The sequence below is a fragment of the Talpa occidentalis genome, unplaced genomic scaffold (assembly GCF_014898055.3).
Source record: "Talpa occidentalis isolate TD23 unplaced genomic scaffold, MPIMG_talOcc4v2.1 talOcc4.19, whole genome shotgun sequence".
Lineage (NCBI taxonomy): Eukaryota > Metazoa > Chordata > Mammalia > Eulipotyphla > Talpidae > Talpa > Talpa occidentalis.
This window is the reverse complement of record NW_023601962.1, coordinates 105616-125400: the sequence shown is the minus strand read 5'-3', so window position 1 is coordinate 125400 and position 19785 is coordinate 105616. Positions and strand designations below refer to the sequence as shown.

General features: G+C 46.9%; 1 long non-coding RNA gene across 1 annotated transcript; it reads right to left on the bottom strand.

The window, feature by feature from the left end:
- Positions 1-1218: 1218 nt before the first annotated feature.
- Positions 1219-4431, bottom strand: LOC129146216 (uncharacterized). The gene is made up of 3 exons (XR_008552718.1): positions 3635-4431; positions 3156-3353; positions 1219-1803 (listed from the first exon to the last, which is right to left on the bottom strand). It is a non-coding gene; the product is annotated as an uncharacterized LOC129146216 (long non-coding RNA).
- Between the last annotated feature and the right edge of the window lie 15354 nt (positions 4432-19785).

The following is a 19785-nucleotide window of genomic DNA, read 5'->3' as shown; positions in this document are numbered from 1 at the left end:
TCAGATAGATATCTAAGAATGGGATTGCTGGATCATAAGGTAGAACTATTTTTGGAATTTTCAGAAATATCTATACTATTTTTCTAGGAAGGGAAAGAGTCTACCTTTCCACCAACAGTGGAGTAAAGACATGGGTATAAGTTCTGAAATCACAAAATACACAGAAAAACAAAAATGACTGAGTTCCTTAATCAGCCTTAGAGATGACTTTTGTCAATCAGATTACATTGGCAAAGGAAACAAAAACAAATATAAACAAATGGGACAATATTAAACTAAAAAGTTTCTATAGAGTGAAAGAAACCACCATTAAAAAAGCTAATGATTTGGAGAAAATACTTACATATGTTAGACAAGGGCTTAATATAGAAATTTTATAAAGAACTCATTAAACTTGTCATCGAAAGAACAAATATCTCCATTAAAAAGTGGACAGAGATGGTGAAGAGTGACTTGTCCACAGGAGACAAAGATGGCCAGCAGGCCCATGAACATGTGTTCTTCCTCTCCTATTCAGAAAGAAAATCAGAAGCAAAATGAGCAATCATCTCCTATATGTTAAGATGGTTATTATCAAAATAGACAAGAAACAAGTGATGGTAAAGTTGTGGAGAGAAAAAATCTTTGTAAATTGTTGTTATGAATTTAAATTGTTGCAATCATGGAAATAGTGTGGCAACTCCTCAACAAAATTAAGAATAGAAATATCACATGACCCAGCTAGCTGACTTCTCTTTAGTTGTCAAGCTTTATCACAAAAATATACAAACTTAAATTCAGAGATATATGGAACACCATGTTCATCATAACATTATTCACAACACTCAAGACTGAAAAACAAACTCAGAGCTCACTGATAGATGATATAATAAAAAAAAAATGTGATGTATATATACAGTGGGAGACTACTCAGCTATAAAGAAGATGAAATCCTGCCATTTGCAACAACATGGATTGACCTAGAGTATATACATTTTGCTATATAAAATAAGTCAGAGGGATAATAAAAGCACCATATGATTTTGTTACAGGGCAGGGAGAGGGGCAGCCCAGACACCACAAACCTGCCTGCTCTAAATAGGTTCTGCCATCTGCCGCATCAGCACAAAACATATGAAACTTTACTGGGAAGGAACTTCAACACAATTAGGAAACAATACAGGAAAGGCCAAGACTACAGTTTCTTTTTTTTTAATATTTTATTTTATATAATTCTTACATCATTTTTCATCTTTGCACAATGTATGCATTTTCATTTTGGTTATATTCCCAATACAACTGCACCCCCACCTTATTTTGACTCTAGTCCTTCCTCTCCTTGCCCTCCCCCCACCCACTGTGTCTCTATAGTTTCTAAATAAAGTACCCAAAGTAACCCGTCGCCTCATGGGTAAAAGTCCATCCAAAAGGGATTGGTCCGGAATAAGGCCCCAAAGCCTGCCACAGGTCTAAGGCATCTTCCAGTGGGGACCCACAGAAAAGGATCAGAAACCACCAGGAAAGCCTAGAAGGAAAAGAGCAAAATCAAAAGCAAGACAAAAACTGCCATTGTCACCTCCCCACAGGTCTCTCGCCCACATCTGTGTCACCCAGTCCACGACCAAAAGGCAAGAGCAGTTTTTTCACACGTCTCTCAGCTCCACGTGCCTCCTACCGGTCTCCTCCTGGCTCCATCCTGCTTCCTTCCTTCCTCAGTCTCCCCTGCAGCTTCTTCTCTCCCTGCTCAGCTCCACCCTCCCTTGGGTGGGGTGGGAACCTGGAACCTCCCCCTTTCCTGGGGACCACCCTGTTACAATTTCACTCCTATATAGATGATAAAGAAACAAAACAAATGAACAAACAAAACAAACCAAAACAACATCTTAGTCTGTAAGAACCAAATATTTGCTACCAGAGGGAAACAGGAAAAGGGGCTGAGGAATTTGGGTAAAGGAGTTCTTGTATGGTGAAGAATAGAAACTGTTTATTCAAATGTTAATTTTTAATGTACACCAAAACCTATCACTATATAATAGTACAAACCAGTGGAACTTCAGTAAAAATTAAAAGAAAATGAAGTGAAACACAAAGATGTTTATTAGATTTCATGAAATTTGTGATAATTCTGAAACTCCATTTTTATATATATGTAAAAATGTAAAAGCTATTCTGAGACATTTTCACTTGCTCTCTTATACGCAATACTCATACTTTTCCTCAGCAGTTAATTTTTAAAAACAATGGAATCAACTGATGGCATAGGAAGGGACATTTAAAGGTCTTAATTTCAGAAGACATTTATTCTGATTGCTGTCTGTTCTTTACAGTTTTTGCTATAATACATGGGAGTCAGAATCTACAAGATGGATGAGGGTTGCTCAAAGACCCACATTTTGATGTAAATTTCCTAAGTCATCCTAAATTCCATCCACTTCAAAATTCATGGAGCAAACCCAAAGATGTAGAATTGTGGAGTAAAGGGAAATGATTTCCTTAGAACAAGGAAATGACACCCTCAGGCTAAGTTCAACCTTGTAAATACAATGAAAAACCAGCCACATTCATTTGTTAATTGCCTTTGGCTATCTTCTTGCTGTAGTGCAGATTTTAGTAGTTGCGATAGAAACTACAATATATGGTAAATAAAGTTTGAAATATTTATTCCTTGATGAGAGACAAATTTGTCAATCCTTGTTCTACAGTCATGATTTGTAAACATTCAAGCGCAGCTTTTCTGGCATAGGGAGGGTGAAGAAAGAGATCTGAGCCTGTGTACTTCTTCCCTTATCAGCTCTATGAATCTACAGAAAATAAGGGAACTTTTTAGAGTTTGAAAATCAGTGAATTTATCTTTAATTGCCCAATCAATATTAGCTTCCTAATGCTGTTAATAACATTTGTATCAGAAATAATAATAATTCAGGGTCAGTGATATAAGCGATGATTGGATAGTCATTTTAAGTTGAACAAACATTATTAAGCACTCTTTGTGGTGGAACCATAGCTGGGGGAAGCGTGAGGTATGGGGGTGTAAGAGTGCAGCAGAGATGGAGTAGAGAACAGAAAAGGAGGATTTATTGAAATACCCTGCAAGGGAACAGGGGGCAAGAGGGAGCTATACACCTGTGTGTGAAGGATTTGAGACTTTTACACTAGGGTTACATAGGGTTTCTTACTTGGGGAGCCAGTTTGCATGGGTTATCTGCCGGGATGTCTGCTCTTTGGTGCAGACCTTTGACACAGACACATGTGCAGTCCCTGCCTCTGCATTCCTGGAGCTGGGCTGGTTTATCTGCCGTGGTGGTCAGTCTAGTGGCCCAGTTCCCATGGCAGCCTTATTGATGTCCTTCTCTGCTCAAGTCTCTCAAACAGGCCTATGGGGTAAGAGTGAGAGCTTAGTTTTTAACCTTATGAAATGATACCCTGACAACCGTGTTGGGCCAGATGTATACTGCAGGAGTGACAACATAATCCTTTCTCTGGAAATCACAGTATTTTCTTTCCTTTTTCCAGAATTTATACTATTTTTGCTGATTTAATGGGCACATGTTTTAATATTTGGTAATTAAACATGGTTTTGACAGTGACTAGTTTCTGTGAATATCTTAGACCTTATCTCACAATTCCTTCTCCTTTGTCCACAAGAAACACTGACCTCCTTTTTCTTACTGAAGGGTGATTCAGTCATTTCTGCCTCTCTGTGCTCCCCTCTGCAATTGTGCTTTCTCCCAAACTTTGCTGTATGCATCCTGGTCTGTAAATAGAGTTCATATTGTCATTTATTGAAGTATTACAATTTCCATTAAAGAATAATGTTTTCATAGCTTTACAGATACATACATTTTATTAAAAATATCCTTAAGGGTTTCATATTTTGATGTTATCCTAAATGGTATTGAAAATTCAGTTGGTTTCTTTTGATCCTTTGTACAGATCCTATCATCATTTGTTATTTCTCTGTTGGATTATTTTAAAACTTATTTATATTGCTTTTTTTCCCCTGCCACTGAAAAGTCAGTTTTATCACAACATTCTCTCTATATCTTGATCACTAGAACACTATCAATTCTACAAAAGTACAGTGTAGTTTCTCAATAATTAGTCATTTTTAATTTTGAGTGAATATCATATATAGGTAACCTTGGAAAAAATAATTAACCTCTCTAAATCTCCTTCCTCAGATATTAATACATTTGTAAGTGCACATATTGATATATGCAATATATATAGAATTAAAACAATGATACTTATACTTCCTGATATTTATCACTATTAAATCACTTTATTTTGGCTAAAGTGTTAAAAGCAACCTAAAAAACAAAGTATTCTGGGGCCTCCCCGGTGGCGTAGCGGTTGAGCGCTGGGTTGCGAAGCTGCCCGCAGCCTCTGTAGCACCGGTTCGATCCCCGGCTGCTCCCCGGCCACCGGAGGAGGGTCCCACATGGCGCGCAGACCTCTCCTGCCACCCGCTGCTCCCCTCAGCAGTGTACTTCGGTCCTTCTGCCTGCTCTACTCCTTGCTCTGGCTCTGGTGAATTCTCTCACCCTCCCGCGCTTGTGACTGTACCCAGTGCATGTACAAATAAATAAATAAAAAAAAAAAAAAAAAAAAAAAAAAAACAAAGTATTCTGAATTTCCTAACATTTTTGTTTAGTTTTTAAGCACATTGGTATTGTTAAGACCTATTGGATTTGTTAGTATAGTCCTTCTCAAAGGAACTATTGTGTATATAGTATTATTATTTAATGTTATTTTTCTACAAAACTAGACTCCATGACACAACTTTAGCCCCAAAAAAGAAAGACATGCTGAAAAAGCATCCTGAAATTACCTCTTGAAAATTTTAGAATTTAAACCTTACTAGTTCATTCCAACACTAGTAACTGTGCCTCCTTTTTTTTAATATTTTTAAAGATTTATTTTATTTATACAAACACCGGGGTGCAGGCCAGATGCACGGGAGGGTGAGAGGATTCACCAGAGACAGAGCCGGGAACAGAACAGGCAGACTGACTGAAATCCACTGCTGAGGGGAGCAGCGGGCGGGGCAGGAGAGGTCTGCTCGCCACGTGGGACCCTTGCCGGGCACAGCAGAGGCTGTGAACAGCTCCCCAGCTCGCGCTCAACAGTCTGCGCCCCCTTTTTGCTGTTCTTTGCACAGTGTTAGAGCGACAGTAAAGCATCTGCACAAGGCAGGGACAGTATGGGGACGCCTTGAAAAGCCAAAACCTAGGACGGGATTGCTCAGGGCAAATGAAAGGGCCTCTCAGGCATTCTACCGGTTGTCATTAAGTGGGAGCTTTTTCGTTAAGGCTGAAAAACCGCTGGGGGTTCCGTTGCCAATGGCTGTGGCCTCTGGCTCTGACGCCACAAAGAGCCATTGTGAGGGCACCGGCACCGCCTACATAAGGCCCGCCTGGACTGCGTCTGTGTCCTCAGGAGCCAGGAAGCTTTGGGACAGTGACCTGTGCGCTCCGGACTCCGACAGAGAGAGTGAGAGCGTGTATTGGGGTATTTGGTTTTCTTTTGGTTTATTTATTGCTTTATTTATTAAATTATTTGTTTAGGCTATTTATTTTAGTTATGTTATTTTTCTTTTTTTTGTTTGTTTTTTTCCTTACTTTCCTTAATTTTTTTTGTATTTGCTTATAGTTTTTTTTTTTCCTACTTTTTCCTTTTATTTCTTTGTTTTTTATTTTCCTTTATTGTTTTGTTATTGGCTTTTCTTTTTTCTTTTTTCTTTTCTTTTTTTTTTCCTTCAGTTTTTAGTTTTGTGATTTTTTTTTTTTTCAAGTGGTCTCCCTCATTTTCCCTTCTGTTCTTGTTTCGTTGTTTGTTCTTTCTTCCCCTTTGTCATTTCTCTGAGTTTTTATTTTGATTTGTTTGTTTGTTTTTTCCCAGATTTTAGTTTCTAATCATGGTTTGTTCTGTTGTTTATTCTATTGGTCTTTTTGTTGTTCTGTTTTATTCTTCAATTTAGTAGTTAGTTTGTAAATGGTTTGTTTTTATCATATTTTTACATTTATATCTCATTTGTCATTTTTTGGTTGTGTAGTTTCATTTATTTGTAGTGTAGTTAGTATTGCTAGTAAGGTTAGTGAAGTTAGTATTGCTTGTTGAGTTAAGTTAGCATTGTTAGTATTTAGTGAGGTTAGTGAATACTTTTTGAGTACTATTAATACTAGATTAATAGTACATTTGTTAATATCATAGGACAGTCAGCTGTCAGCGGAGATAGCGCAAGGGCTGGGAGCACAGTCAGGGCTGGTGAGGGTAGTCAGCGTAGTCCAAGTGCATAGGTGCTATGTCCCAGGGACGACAAGCGAAAAGCTACCTGGCGCTGCGGGAGCTGGGGCGGGGCACCCACGCCAAGGTGACGCTGGCACTACACACACTCACGGGCACGAAGGTGCTCATCAGGGGCGTCCACAAGTCCGAGCTGCCCGACCTCCTGCTCCTGGCCTGCGAGATGGGGTGTATGAAGGCCCTTCACCACCCGAACATCGTGGAGCTCTTCCAGGTGGTGGACACCGGGCCGGAGCTGCAGCTTGTGATGGAGTCCATGCAGGGGGAAGACCTGCAGGACTACCCAAGCAGGCATGGGCGCCTGGAGGAGAGCGAGGCCTGCCAGCTCTTTCAGCAGATCCTCACAGCCCTCAGCTACTGCCATGCCAAAGGCATCGTGCACCGGGATGTGAGGCTCAAGAACATTCTGCTGACCCGAGAGAGAAAAGTCAAGCTGGCGGACTTTGGGCTCAGCATCCAGGGCTTCAACTGGGCGCTGAGCACGTGCTGCTGTTGCCCAGAATACAGGGCCCCCGAGGTCTACCTTGGCCAGCAGTACAATGGCCCCAAGGTGGACGTGTGGAGCCTGGGCATCATGCTCTATAAAATGGTGACCAGCACACTGCCCTTCAGGGGGCCCAGCCTCAGGGCGATCAGGGAGCATGTCCTGGGCAAGTGGGTCCAGCTGCCCTCATACCTCATGGTCCAGTGCCAGAACCTGCAGGCCAAAATGCTGGCATGGGACCCCTGGAGGCACAGCACCCTGGAGAGCATCCAGCAGCACGCCTGGGTAGCAGAAACGAGCAAGGGACTCCTGCCCTTCAGCAAGCCTTCCCTCAGCCCCCAGGACCCGGCCATAACCAAAGTTATGGAGTGCCTGGGCTACGAGAGGCAGGAAATTCGGGAGGCCATTGACGCTAACAAGTAGACAAGGTCATGGCCACCTACCTGATCTCCACTCCAGGAAGCAGGAGGGGGAGGAGGACTATGAGGAAGAGGGGAAGGAGCGGCCCAGGCGCGTCACCTTCCAGGTGCCAAAGTGCGTCACTTTCCGGGTGCCCGGTGACCCCGATTCCAAGGACTGCCCCCCGCAACCGGAGGTTTCGGGGAATACCCCAAGGCCGGGTATCCTGCGAAAGCACCCAGTGCAGAAGAGAGGAAAGGATGACCCCCCCACCCCCGCAGCCTGAGGTTTTGGGGAATACCTGAAGGCCAGGTATCCTGTGAAAGCAGGAAGTCCAAACGAGGGGAAAGGATGCCACCTCGGGCAACAGGGTCATCTCTGCCAGAGTCCCTGAGCTGGAGGACGCCCAGAAGCACACCATCACAGCAGGGCCAGGCCGCCTGTTAGAGGATGCCCTGAAGGGCAGACCCTCCACGCTAGGCCCGGTGCTGGAGGACGCTTGGGAGGACACCAGCACCTCTGTGGCCGGACCCCAGCAGGAGGACACCAGGGAGCACAGCAGCACCTCGGTGTCAGTCCTCCAGCTGGAGGATGCTGGGGAACACAGCAGCACCACTGAGACAGGCCCCCAGCTGGAGAGGGACCAGGATAGCAGGGCCAACACAATCTGTCCAGCTCCCCAGGCCTCCAGCACCACCCTAAGACCTCCCCCAAGACGTGGCTGGCCTTCCAGTGCAGTGACCCCTTCAGCAATCATCAGGGCCAGAGATAGGGTATTAGAAATTATCCTGGAATTTTGTTGCTGCTGTGCAGCATTCGAATTGCAGAACAACAAAGATTAAAAATAGCGCCACACCAGGCAAAAGCCTCCCCACACCCAAAGCACAACCACTCAGTGGCCATGGTGAATAGGAGTACACCAGGGAAGGTTGAGGCTCTGGAGAGGCTCAGGGGCTGGGCCCAGTCACAGGGCCCAGGAGCAGCATGAGACGTACGGGACTGCAGCACAGAAATCTGGGCAACACCGATGTCCCTGGAGCACAGACGTCCCTGGAGCAGAGCAGGTGAAGGGCCAGGGTGCCGCGGACCAGCACAGCAGTAGATGATGAGGCCGTCTCAGGGTTGAGAGACTGCGCAGGGTGGTCAGGGATTCGGTTAAAGAAATGACAAACAGACACACTTCAAGAGAGAGTGTAAATCTGAGTGTAATTTTCTCTGGGTTTGTGGCCAGTATTTATATGTTCTCTAAAAGCATAGGAACAGTGAATATACTTTTCACAAAGTAATATTTTTTATCATTAAAAGCTAACAAAGCCAAGGACACAACAGAGAAATCATTAAACTAACAATTCTATTGTTACACAGAGTTTAGTAATGTTTCATTTGTATTAGCCTTTTTATATATTTTTTAATTAGCAACTAATGACCAGAAAAGGGAAAGATTTTAGAAATACAGTTGTAGCAGAATAAAGTTTGTAGATCTGAGACAGCGAGATAAGGTTCCAGGTGGTCAGCATTTCTTTTAATCATCTCTGTGGCGGCTTCTGGTGGTCATTATCTCTTGGCAGGCATTCGGCTTCTCTGCATCTCAGGGAGTTTGCTGTTCTCCCCCTGTGCGCATGGTTCCTTGCCCACGCCGGACCTCAGGGACCATGGCAACAGCCATTAGCCCTGAAGGTCACTGCAGGGGGAGGTGCAGCACCAGGGGGGGCCATGGAACTGGTGAAACACAAGGAGGGGAGCAGAGCAGGTAAGTGGTGGGGTGTGGAGGGGTTGGGGAGAGCTGAGCAGGTACAGGGCCCCAGGAGGGGTATGTGTGGGTGGCCCCAGGGCCAGAGGCCCCAGAGCCAGAGGCGGGAAACCCTGGGCTTCTCTACCCCATCATAGGCTCAGTTCCCTGAGGACCATACTGCCCCCTTGCTGGGAGAGACCTGCTGCTATATCCTGGGCACAGGGATGGCATAGAAGAGGCAGGAGCTCTTGCAAGGCTTGGGCCCAGGTGGTAAAATGTGCAGATTGCAAAGAGCAGATAGAGAGGCTTTCTAGCTCCCCTTAAGAAAGACTCGGGGACCAGTATATTAGAATCCAAACAGGACTCTTCAAGGTGGACAGAGTTTATTCACAGACCAGCCCTACTCCACCACGACCTGCTCAGCTGGAAAATCTGCACATCTTCCTACACCAGGAAGCCCTAGGCTATGATCAATCTCAGTCCTGCAGTGAGCACACCTAGCTGTCCATTGTCACCTCGAACTTTTGCAGCTTGGGATTCTTACACAGTGTCAGCCCAGCTGGAATTTCCCCTTTTAAAAATCCTCTCCAGATGGCCACCCACCTTTCCTTCTCCCTGGATTCAAACCCTGCAGGGTGACCTTAGCCAAATTGAAAACATTATTATTGCACCATTCTCTGCCAATTAAATCACTGGGTACAGGAACGAAAAGCTACAGGGCAAGGACTATCTACCTTAAATTTGTGTTTTTTCATCATTGTTTAGATGGTGTTCAATTCCCTTATAAAACTAAGGTTTTGCTAAGTCTCGTAAATGCAAGTGAGGTGAGGTATGTGCGTTTGAAAAAAGAAATGTATGGAAGAGGGACATTCTGAAGGGCCTTAAGATTATGTAAAGCAGGATGGGTAAAATGAAATGGCATTAGAAAGCAAGCAAGCAAAAGAAAGTGTTGAAAGTCTGAGAGAGAGATTTTGGTGAGAAATCGTGTGTACTCAGGTATCTCCCTCTCCTCCAACACATTCATGGGCTTGCTCATCTGACCAGCAAAGCCCCCTCTGATCGACACCTCGTCAGCCGAAGCTGAAGCCAGGACATCCAAACGTGGACCAACTCTCCCTTACTGCCATGGATCCTGCCCCTAGTAGGCCCGGTGATCATGATGATGCTTTTCTTTGTTTCTACACCCTGTTTTCTCTGCTTTATCCAGGCAAAGCTCTCTGATATGAGCCTTCGCTCTCCCAGAGCTGGGAAAGCCATTCCTGTTATTGACAGATGAGCAACAGGGCGTTGCTCTAGGGGTTCTGGGCCAACCTGGGCAGTCCAGCGACCAGTTGCTTATTTCTCTAAACAAATGGATCCCACTGTAAGGGGATGGCAGCCCTGCCTGAGCACACCTGCGGCAGCTGCTCGTCTCACTAGACAGGCCTTAAAACCCACACTGGGCCACCTGTAAACGTTAGTTCTCCACATTGGCTCCAGGACCTACTCATTCACCAGGCTCTCTCCCCTCCATCACCCTCTTGTCTGTTAGATTTCTACTCTTTGTCAAAGACCCTCTCATCTCCCTCTCCCAATCCTTGACTCTCCATCCTGCCAGGCCTCACGGGTGTTCCACTCCCTAACGCAGATAACGCCCTCTTCTTACTATAGTGGACACCATCACCAGTTCGACAATGGACCTGCCTTTATCTCAAAGATTACTCCACAGGTCTCCTCCTGGGCATCACCTGGAAACTACACATTCCCTCCCGACCGCAATCCTCTGGTAAGGTAGAATGGGTAAATGGTCTGACCAGAGACCACCTAACCAAACTCTCCACTGAGCTGCACAAATCCTGGGTGGAGGTGCTCCCACTGGCTTTAATGCACCTCCAAGCCACTCCCTGTGGCCCCTTGTTCCTGACCTCCCTTGAATGGATGTATGGCAGACCTCCTCTTACTAACCTGCGACCCTGGTCCAGGTTCCACTCAGCCTACAGAGCAGAGGCCCTCTGACCCTACCTCCTCTGTTTCTAATCCCATCACTTCAAGACACTTCCCGTTCTTCTGTCTATGCCTGGAGATTCCAGATCAGTGCAGCATCAGGCAAGGTATTAGCACTCACAGGGCCTCTGATCCTAATCTTATTTTTTCTTTTTGCCCCATGCTTACTGCATTTCATCCAACACCGGATCCAAGACCCGTCCCGTACCACCTTTAACCAACTCCTTCTCACCCATATCCTCGCATCCCTGCAAAGACCATCTCATAACCAGGCCTAAGTCCCCACCCTGGTCTTCGCCCCTGTCCAGCAGGAAGTAGCCAAAGAAAGAACCGTCACCCCTTTTCCTATCAACAAAAGGCTGGTATGAAAGGTCAATGCAGGGGCCAGGAATGGGGAAGCCCACATAGAAACAACAAGATGGCCCTGACACCAGTACTCCTGATTCCATCAAACCAAAACTAAAGCCATAAGCAGAAGAAAACAACTCGGCTCCACGAAAAAACAACTTTGTTCCACCTAAACCTGTTTCCCCCCTGCCAACCCAGTTTTCCTGCCTAACCTCTCCTCACCCTATGAAATGACATCTCCCCCCACAACAGGCACAACTTCAGGGATGCCCACCTTGGGTCTGCGAAGCTCGCCCAGGGGCACAATGAATTTTCCCTTCCTTTGAGAAAGTTTATCCTGGCTCCCCTTTTCTTTACCATGCTGAACCTTTCATCTAGGAGGTTGAGATGGAGGGGAGAGATCATGGTGAATGAGTAGGTCCTGGAGCCAATGTGGAAACCGGAAGGCTGTGTCCCCTGGTGCCGGGGCTGCCTTCCTATCCCTGGGACTCTCCTCTCCATTGCAGACACCTCACATCCACCACCGGCCTTGATCCTTGGGGTGAATCACTGCCTGACCCTCCTTCCTGGGAGGCCCTCACCCCTGGTTACCTGGCTCCTTTCCTCACCCCCATCCTCGTCGACTGTTCCATAAACTGCGGGCCTATGCCAGTGAACCCCCATTGCTCCTGGTTCTGGATTTGGGGACGCCCATCCAGTCCAGGTGTCCCAGTCCAGGCGACAATTGAGCAGTGGAGACATCCCCCTCGCTCGCCTGCCCCCATTCCAAAGGCCTGGACCGGGTTGTGGGATGCTGCGATTCAAAGTCTGTGCCCCCATAGGTCAGATCAGGTCATGGGATGCTGCGGTCCTGAGTCTGTACCCCCATTCATTGGGGAGAGGAGCCGACTTAGCCATGGGGTCCACAAATTCCAAGCCGAGCCCGGCCACCCTCTGGGACGCCATCTCTCAAACCTCGGTCCGCTGGGACTCAGGCCAGATCTGTGCCTCAGCATCTCGTCTTCTCCTGCAACACTGCACAGCCTCAGTGCCCATTGGAGAATGGCTCTCACTGGCCGGGACATGGCGCTTTCCATTTCACGGTCCTTTCAGACCTAAACAGTTTCCGTTACCACAATGGAAAATGGTCAGAGATCCCTCATGTCCAGGCTTGCTTTCTCGTGCGCTCCCGTCCCTCCCTCCTGCAAACCAGTTGTACTTCCCAAGTCTCCAGACTCCTCTCACTCTTCACCCTCTCTGGACCCCTCTTCTGCATTCTCTGATCCTCTAGATGTTCAGTCTTCACCTCCTTCAACTCCCCAATCCTGTCCCCGCTCCACCTCCCAGCCACCACACCTGCTCTCACAATCGTCCTCTTTGTCCCCTTAGGGAGGTTGCGGGGACTGAAGGAATAGGTGGAGTCCACGATCCTTTCCCTCTGTCTGATCTCTCCCAGATTGAAAAGTGTCTTGGCTCTTTCACTAACGACCCCACTACCTACACCAAAGAATACCCAAGGTTACACCTAAGGTTACACCTATAACCTTAATAGGGTCATGATTACACGTTATCCTCTCTTCCACCCTGACCTCTAATCAAAGAGTACGTGTTTTTCAGTCTGCTCAAGGCCACGCAGATCAAGTCCACTTCACTGACACAACCATGCCCCCAGGCCCTGAAGCAGGTCCCCGCCAGGAGCCTAGCTGGGAATACCAGACTGACACTGAGCGGGTCGCGGGGGCAAGGCTTGCTGAGACGCTTCATCACCTGCCTTTTAGCTGGGCTCCAAGCAGCAGCTGGTCTCCAAGGCAGTTAATTTTGACAAGCTGCGAGAGATCACCCAGTTCCACCCCATACGGAGGAGAATGGTGACTACACAAAATGGTGAACGCATGTGGCTGCTAGAACCTTTCATAAACCTGCCCGGAATGGGTTGGTTGTGTTACAACTGGCATAGATGGCAGGACGGTTCAAAGCAGGACCTTTCTACGCAGACGAAAACTCTGGAACCTGGGGAGGGATTGCCGGGTGGCCGGCCATGAGCAGATGGTACTTGGTGGCCGACCTCCTCGCCCAGTGGGCCCCTCCCCAGGAATGGCCAGAGGTAGATGGATCCCCGGGGCAGTTGGAACAGGCCCTGTACGAAATAGAAGAAACCCTGAATGCATGCAGTGCCCGTGAGGCAGCAGGAGCCGTGGGATGGGTGTTTCTCACAGCTCTGAGAGAGTCCAGGCAGAAAGAACAATCTAGAATCCAGCAAGTACAGGATGAGATGCGGGAAGAGATCCGGATACTGCAATGTTTGAGGATTCTGGAGGAAGAAGTTCGGAGAAACCAACCCACCATTCCGGAGATGCCAGACTCCAGCTCAAAAAGGATGGAGAGGGAGGCTGGCCCCTTGCCTGAATCAAAGCCAGTGGTGGCAAACCAACCTGCGACTCCAGAGATGCCAGACCCCTCCTTAGGAGAGGGGGCGAGGGAGGCTGGCCCTTTGCCTGAGTCTCAACTGGTGATGACAAACCAACCTGTGACCCCAGAGATGCCAGAATCCTCTGAAGAGGAGGAGGAGGCTGGTCCCATGTTCCGGGCCCGCCCAGTGGTGACTCAGAAAATAAAGCAGCAGCAACCCATGGCCTCAGGGGGTCAGGCTGCTGGACCACCACAAATGACAGAATTTACTACCTATTGACCATACACCCAGGCAGAACTTGTGGACTTGGGCAAACAGTTCCACCAGAAACCAGGGGAACCCTTGGCAGACTGGCTGCTACGTTTATGGGACCTGGGGGTGGATGGGATTATTTGCACTGCACAAGAGATGGAGAGACTGGCCTCCATGACTTTACATCCATCCTTGAGACAGAGGCTGCAGAACAGCCAGCGGTATGGCCAGGGCAACCACACCCTCCTGGAATGGATAATGGCTGCTATACGGACAGTATGGGCTGATGCGGCAGACGTGCCAGACACAGTAAGTGGATGGCAGACGTATGCCAAGCTGGTACAGGTACTTCGGGAATTGGGGATGAGGCAGGCCATGTTTAATGTGAATACCCGTGGTCCTGATGACGAGTGTTTCACAGCAGGGATGAGACACTTGGTATTAAAGAATGTCCCCTCATCCTCATTTGGATCCCTCAGGACAGTTCTAGCACCCTATGTGGGACATCAGACACACGACATCACAACAGTGATAGCCAGCTTGGGCGAAGTTGAGAGCCAGCGCTCTGAAACTCAGAAGGGAATATGGGTAGTTGTTGAAAAGTCAAAAGGAATGCCAAGGAGGGAAAGGAAGCCTCTTGGCATCACAGAACCCATTAAAGTTGCCCATAATCAAATGTGGACAGACTTAGTGAGAGCAGGTGTAGATAGCACTAAAATACATGTGCAGCCCAATGAGTATTTGTTGGAATTATGGCAGCAGCTGCAAGAAGACCAGAGGTTCATGCCCATGAGAAGGACTGCTGGTCAGGGGGAGCCTGGAAGCTCCAGGCCTCAGGCGTGTGCCCTGCGCCTGGAAGACCACTCGCTGCCGACCCCGTCCTCGGGTGATGGCCTGATCACTTTCAAGTAGGGTGAGTGCCAAGGAACCTGTCCACAGGGGATGGGCGGGGACCAGAGGCCACATGTGGAGCTTGCCATCCACTGGTCCCCGACTAACGTGCAAAGAGTTTTAGCTCAGGTAGACACAGGAGCAGAATGTACTCTGCTCTATGGAAATCCAGGAAGATTTCACAGGTCTACTTGTATTGATGGCTATGGAGGCCAGAGTGTCAAGGTGACAGCAGTGAGACTATCTCTGGGGATTGGGCGATTACCCCCAAAAGAGCATAAAGTATATGTGTCGCCCATCCCTGAGTACATCCTGGGGGCGGATGTACTACATGGCTTATGGCTAGAGACAACAGCCGGAGAGTTTTGCCTTAGAGTGCGTGTGGTAAAGCCAGTGGTGAGAGGACACGCTAAGCATCTGCCCACACAACTGCCAGTCCCTAGGCGAGTGACTCATACCAAGCAATATCAGTTGTCCGGAGGCTACAAGGAAATTACGGGCACAATATCAGAACTGGAGAAAGCAGGCATTGTGCACACTACCCACAGCCCCGACAATTCACTGGTGTGGCTGGTGAAGAAGCCTGATGGCTCTTGGTACATGACAGTACATTATCATGAGTTAAATAAGGTAGCTCGCCCCTTGCATGCTGCAGTGCCTTTGGCAGATCTGGTGTATCATCTGCTGGTGCCAATAAATGTCTTTTGCCACTAGGTTGGTGCCTTGCCTGGACTAACTTGTATTCTGTTGTATTTTGTTGTTATAGTGTGATGTATACTATTTACTTTTGTGGGCCATGACTGCATTGTTGATGTTTGCTAAGAAACAGAATTGTATATATGTAGATTGTCTGGCAGAAAACCCTGAGGGGTGGGACTCCCCGGTGGCGCAGCGGTTGAGCACTGGGTTGCGAAGCTGCCCGCAGCTTCTGCAGCACCAGTTCGATCCCTGGCTGCTCCCCAGCCACCGGAGGAGGGCCCCACATGGCACGCAGACCTCTCCTGCCGCCCGCTGCTCCCCTCAGCAGTGTACATTGGTCCTTCTGCCTGCTCTGCTCCCTGCTCTGGCTCTGGTGAATTCTCTCACCCTCCTGCGCTTCTGACTAAACCCATTGCTTGTATAAATAAATAAATTAAAAAAAATAGAAATAGTAAAAAAAACCCTGAGGGGTTGGATTTTAGGGTAAGGTAAAAAGTATCAGGCTTTTCTGCCCTCCCGCCATTAGGAGAGATGACGGAACCCTGCGGGCCTGAACGCATGCTTGATGGCGGCACCTGGAGTAGGGTGGGGGTGCGGTGTGGAGGGTGGAGGAGAGCAGTGGAGTGTGCGGAGGAGAATGGCGACAACAAACAATGGTGAGGAGCATGTGGCTGCTAGAACCGTTCATAAACCCACCCGGAATGGGCTGGTTGCGTTACAGCGGGGTCCTGGGGTTCACTCTAGGAAAGGTGTCCGCAGAGCTCCCCTGTCAGTGGCACGCAGAGAGTTTCCCGGGCGAGTTTCTCCACGAGACAGAGATGGTAGTTATATTTAAATAACAGGTTTATGAGGGAACGGGAAAGGGACAGGTTTTGCTGAGAGAGGCCTGCATGGTTGCAGGCAGCCTTGACAGGTCACAGGCAGGCAGGGAGCTGCTGCCCTGCGGAGGGAGAGAGTTGGTAAGAAGAGGCACCTGCACAGTCACAGGTGGGCAGAGGGTGTGCTGCCCCGAGCCAGTGCAGAGACTTTACAGACACAGTCCTCTTGTGTTTGGGGGGGCGGGGTGTCACTCCTTGTGAGCCGTCAGTTGGTTGCTGATTTTGGAAAACCATGCAGAATCCAAGAGGGACCAGAGATACCAGGATGGGGAGGGGAGATTCCAGGATGGGCCCAATCTCTATATCTTTCCCCTCAGGTCTGATCCTGCTTGGGTCTCATGCCTTGTGATAAGGCCCTGGTGCCTAAGGGTCATGACCTCTACAGCTGGGTTAATGGTCATGCTATTTCCCTTTATCCCTCAAATCTTAAGGCCATTTATTGATGACTCATGCCACGGGCCAGCGCAGCAGTAGACTAGCACGGCCGACTCAGGGATGAGAAACTGTGCAGGATGGTCAAGGATTCGGCGCATAAATGACAGACACACTTCGGGAGTGAATATCTGACTGTAATGTGCTCAAATCATCTTGTAGTTTTATACATTCTTAAAAAGTATTAGGTCATACAAAATCTATTTTTTACAGTAAAAATTGATTGACGTACAAGATATATTGTCTTATTTTTCCATAGAAACAGTGAGCAGTGTTGCATATCAAGGTACATACTATTATTTTTTAGCTAATGATTATAAGGCGCTAAGCAGAGGTGATTTGCCATACATAAAGCACAAACATAGTTACTACATTGTTGAACCTGTTCTGCTAGTTTTAATTTAAGTGCCTCGATTTCCCTGTTAACTTCTTTTCATGCTTCTAAATTTCAATGACCTATGAATTTAGCTAAAACCATTTTGAAATATTAGTTTTGCTTTGTAGAGGATATAGAGTCCGTGGTGACCCTGACTCATTGATTCTGTTCCTAAGTTTTAAATCATTAACTAGTTTTGGTAGTAGGAATACATATTTAATTACATTCTCCTCGGGACCACCTTGAAGTGGTTGCCATGGACTCTTTCCAACATCATCAAATATTTTTTGGTGGGGTGTTGGCTGTTGGGGGAGGTTTACTGACCACATTTTTTGATGCTTATAATTGTTAACTTATGATTCTGATCTCAGACCCTATCACAAAATAAGATAATTAGTGTTTCACAAGAAAAAATACAGTCAGGACAGCATCACAAGGTAGACTATTGGGAGTCACAGAACAAACAGCTAGTAAGTAACTCATACTACTGGGCAACAATGAAAACATACTTAATAAAATGATGACGATGATCAGCAGCCATCTTCTCGGGGTTCAAGGTGTACCTCCTGCGTGCTCGGTGCCTTGACCATGCCAAACATCAAGGACCATATTGTGGTCACTTGAGTTCTGCCGCGGGAGGGGGCACCGCAGACGCAGCTCACAATAAAGACCATTACCTCTTCTCTAACTACAATTGTAGACATTATTTTACATTGCAGGGTAGAATTGGAGGCTCATTCAAAAACCCTTCCCCCTTTGAAGGGAAGGTGAGGAAAAAAAACACAGAAGCCAGCAGGAAGTTGTAAAAAATAAGAAATTATTTTTTTTAAGATTTATTTTTATACAATAGCTGGAGTACAGGCCAGAGGTGAGGGAGGGTGAGAGGATTTACCAGAGACAGGGTGGGGAGCAGAACACACAGACAGACCGAAATACACTGCCGAGGGGAGAAGCAGGTGAGACAGGAGAGGTCTGCTGTGCCATGGGGGAATTTCGCTGACCGGCCGAGAATCAAACCCGCACCGCAGAGGGTGCGGACAGCTTCACAGTACGTGCTCAACATGCTGCGCCACCGGGGAGCCCCCCCCAAAATAAGAAATTATTCAGTGGAGAGTTCACAAAGACTGAGCAGATTATTGCCAAATGATTAAATATTTTTAATGAGGGAATATCATCTACACCCAGTCAGGAGACATAGTAATGGCAGCATTTGAAATTCCGTGTTGAGGGCACTGCTGAGGGATGGTCATGCCGAGAGACCAAGAGAAACCAATCTTATGTGTAAATACCAGGGGTTGACCTAAGAGGTGACGGTGTCTTTCCAGCCAGTGAATCTGTAACTTATGTAGTCTCATAAATACTTTTTAAAAAGGTGGAGAGAGAATAAATAATTGAGGGGAACAGGTTGCCTTAACCCACCACATTCATTAAGGAAAACTCATTGTGCTAATAGCACCAAGGCTCAGCGCCTTAACAAGGAACACAAATAGTGTCAGATGGTACCTGGTGTCAGGAGTGAGCTCTGTCTTCCCTGCTGGCCCAGGATGAACACTTGTAGTACTTTGTTCAAGGGGAACCTTCAATGTGACAGCAGGTCTGATAGCATCTACTAGCAACTATGCAAATGACCTTTTCATATTTTATGTCCCCCTATTCTCTGGAGACCTTACCAAATGTCACATTTTACTGATGAATAAATAAACTGGAATTAAAAAAAAATGATGCTATCATGATTTATCAGATGTGGGATTATTTAGTTTAACATTTTGATGTTTATTTTTAAAAACTATTATGTAGTTAGTGTAAAATTATGTGAATGTAAATGCATTTAGAAAGGGAAATGTGATGCCCAAGTAATAATATATTTCACTTTTTTTTAGAACCTTTTTTGTTTTAAAGATTTATTTATTTGTACAAGAACCGGGGTACAGGCCAGATGTGCGGGAGGGTGAGAGGATTCACCAGAGACAGAGTGGGGAACAAAATAGGCAGACTGACGAAATACACTGCTGAGGGGAGCAGCGGGCGTGACAGGAGAGGTCTGCCGTGTCATGTGGGACCCTTGCCATGGGCCGGGATCAACCCTGCCTTGTAGAGGCTGCAGACAGCTTCACAGTGCTGCTCTCAATTGCCTGTGCCACTAGATGAGGCCCTCACTATTGTTTCTTTAAATAAAACTGGGGCACTGCAGTTTTCATATGTTTCAAAGTATGAATCTATAAATTTCTATGAAGGGAAACGATGGCCAAGTATTTACCCTGTCACTGAAGATTAGCTTTGACATTGTCATCATCCCCTCATTTTTTCTCTACCTCCTCTGCCAAAAAATTTAATAAATACATTCATAAGTATTCACATAAATATATTGGGAAAACATGGTTTGCAAAGTATTAGTTATTTATGTGAAACCAATAAAAGTTGGTATTAAAAACATACGCACATAGGGGCCTCCCAGGTGGCGCAGGGGGGTGAGCACAGCACTGTGAAGCTGTCCTCAGCCTCTGCAGCACGAGTTCGATTCCCGGCGGGCCAGGGAGATTCCCACATGGCGCGGCAGATCTCTCCTGTCTCGCCTGCTGCTCCCCTCAGCAGTGTATTTCAGTCCTTCTGCCTGTTCTGCCCCCTATTCTGTCTCTG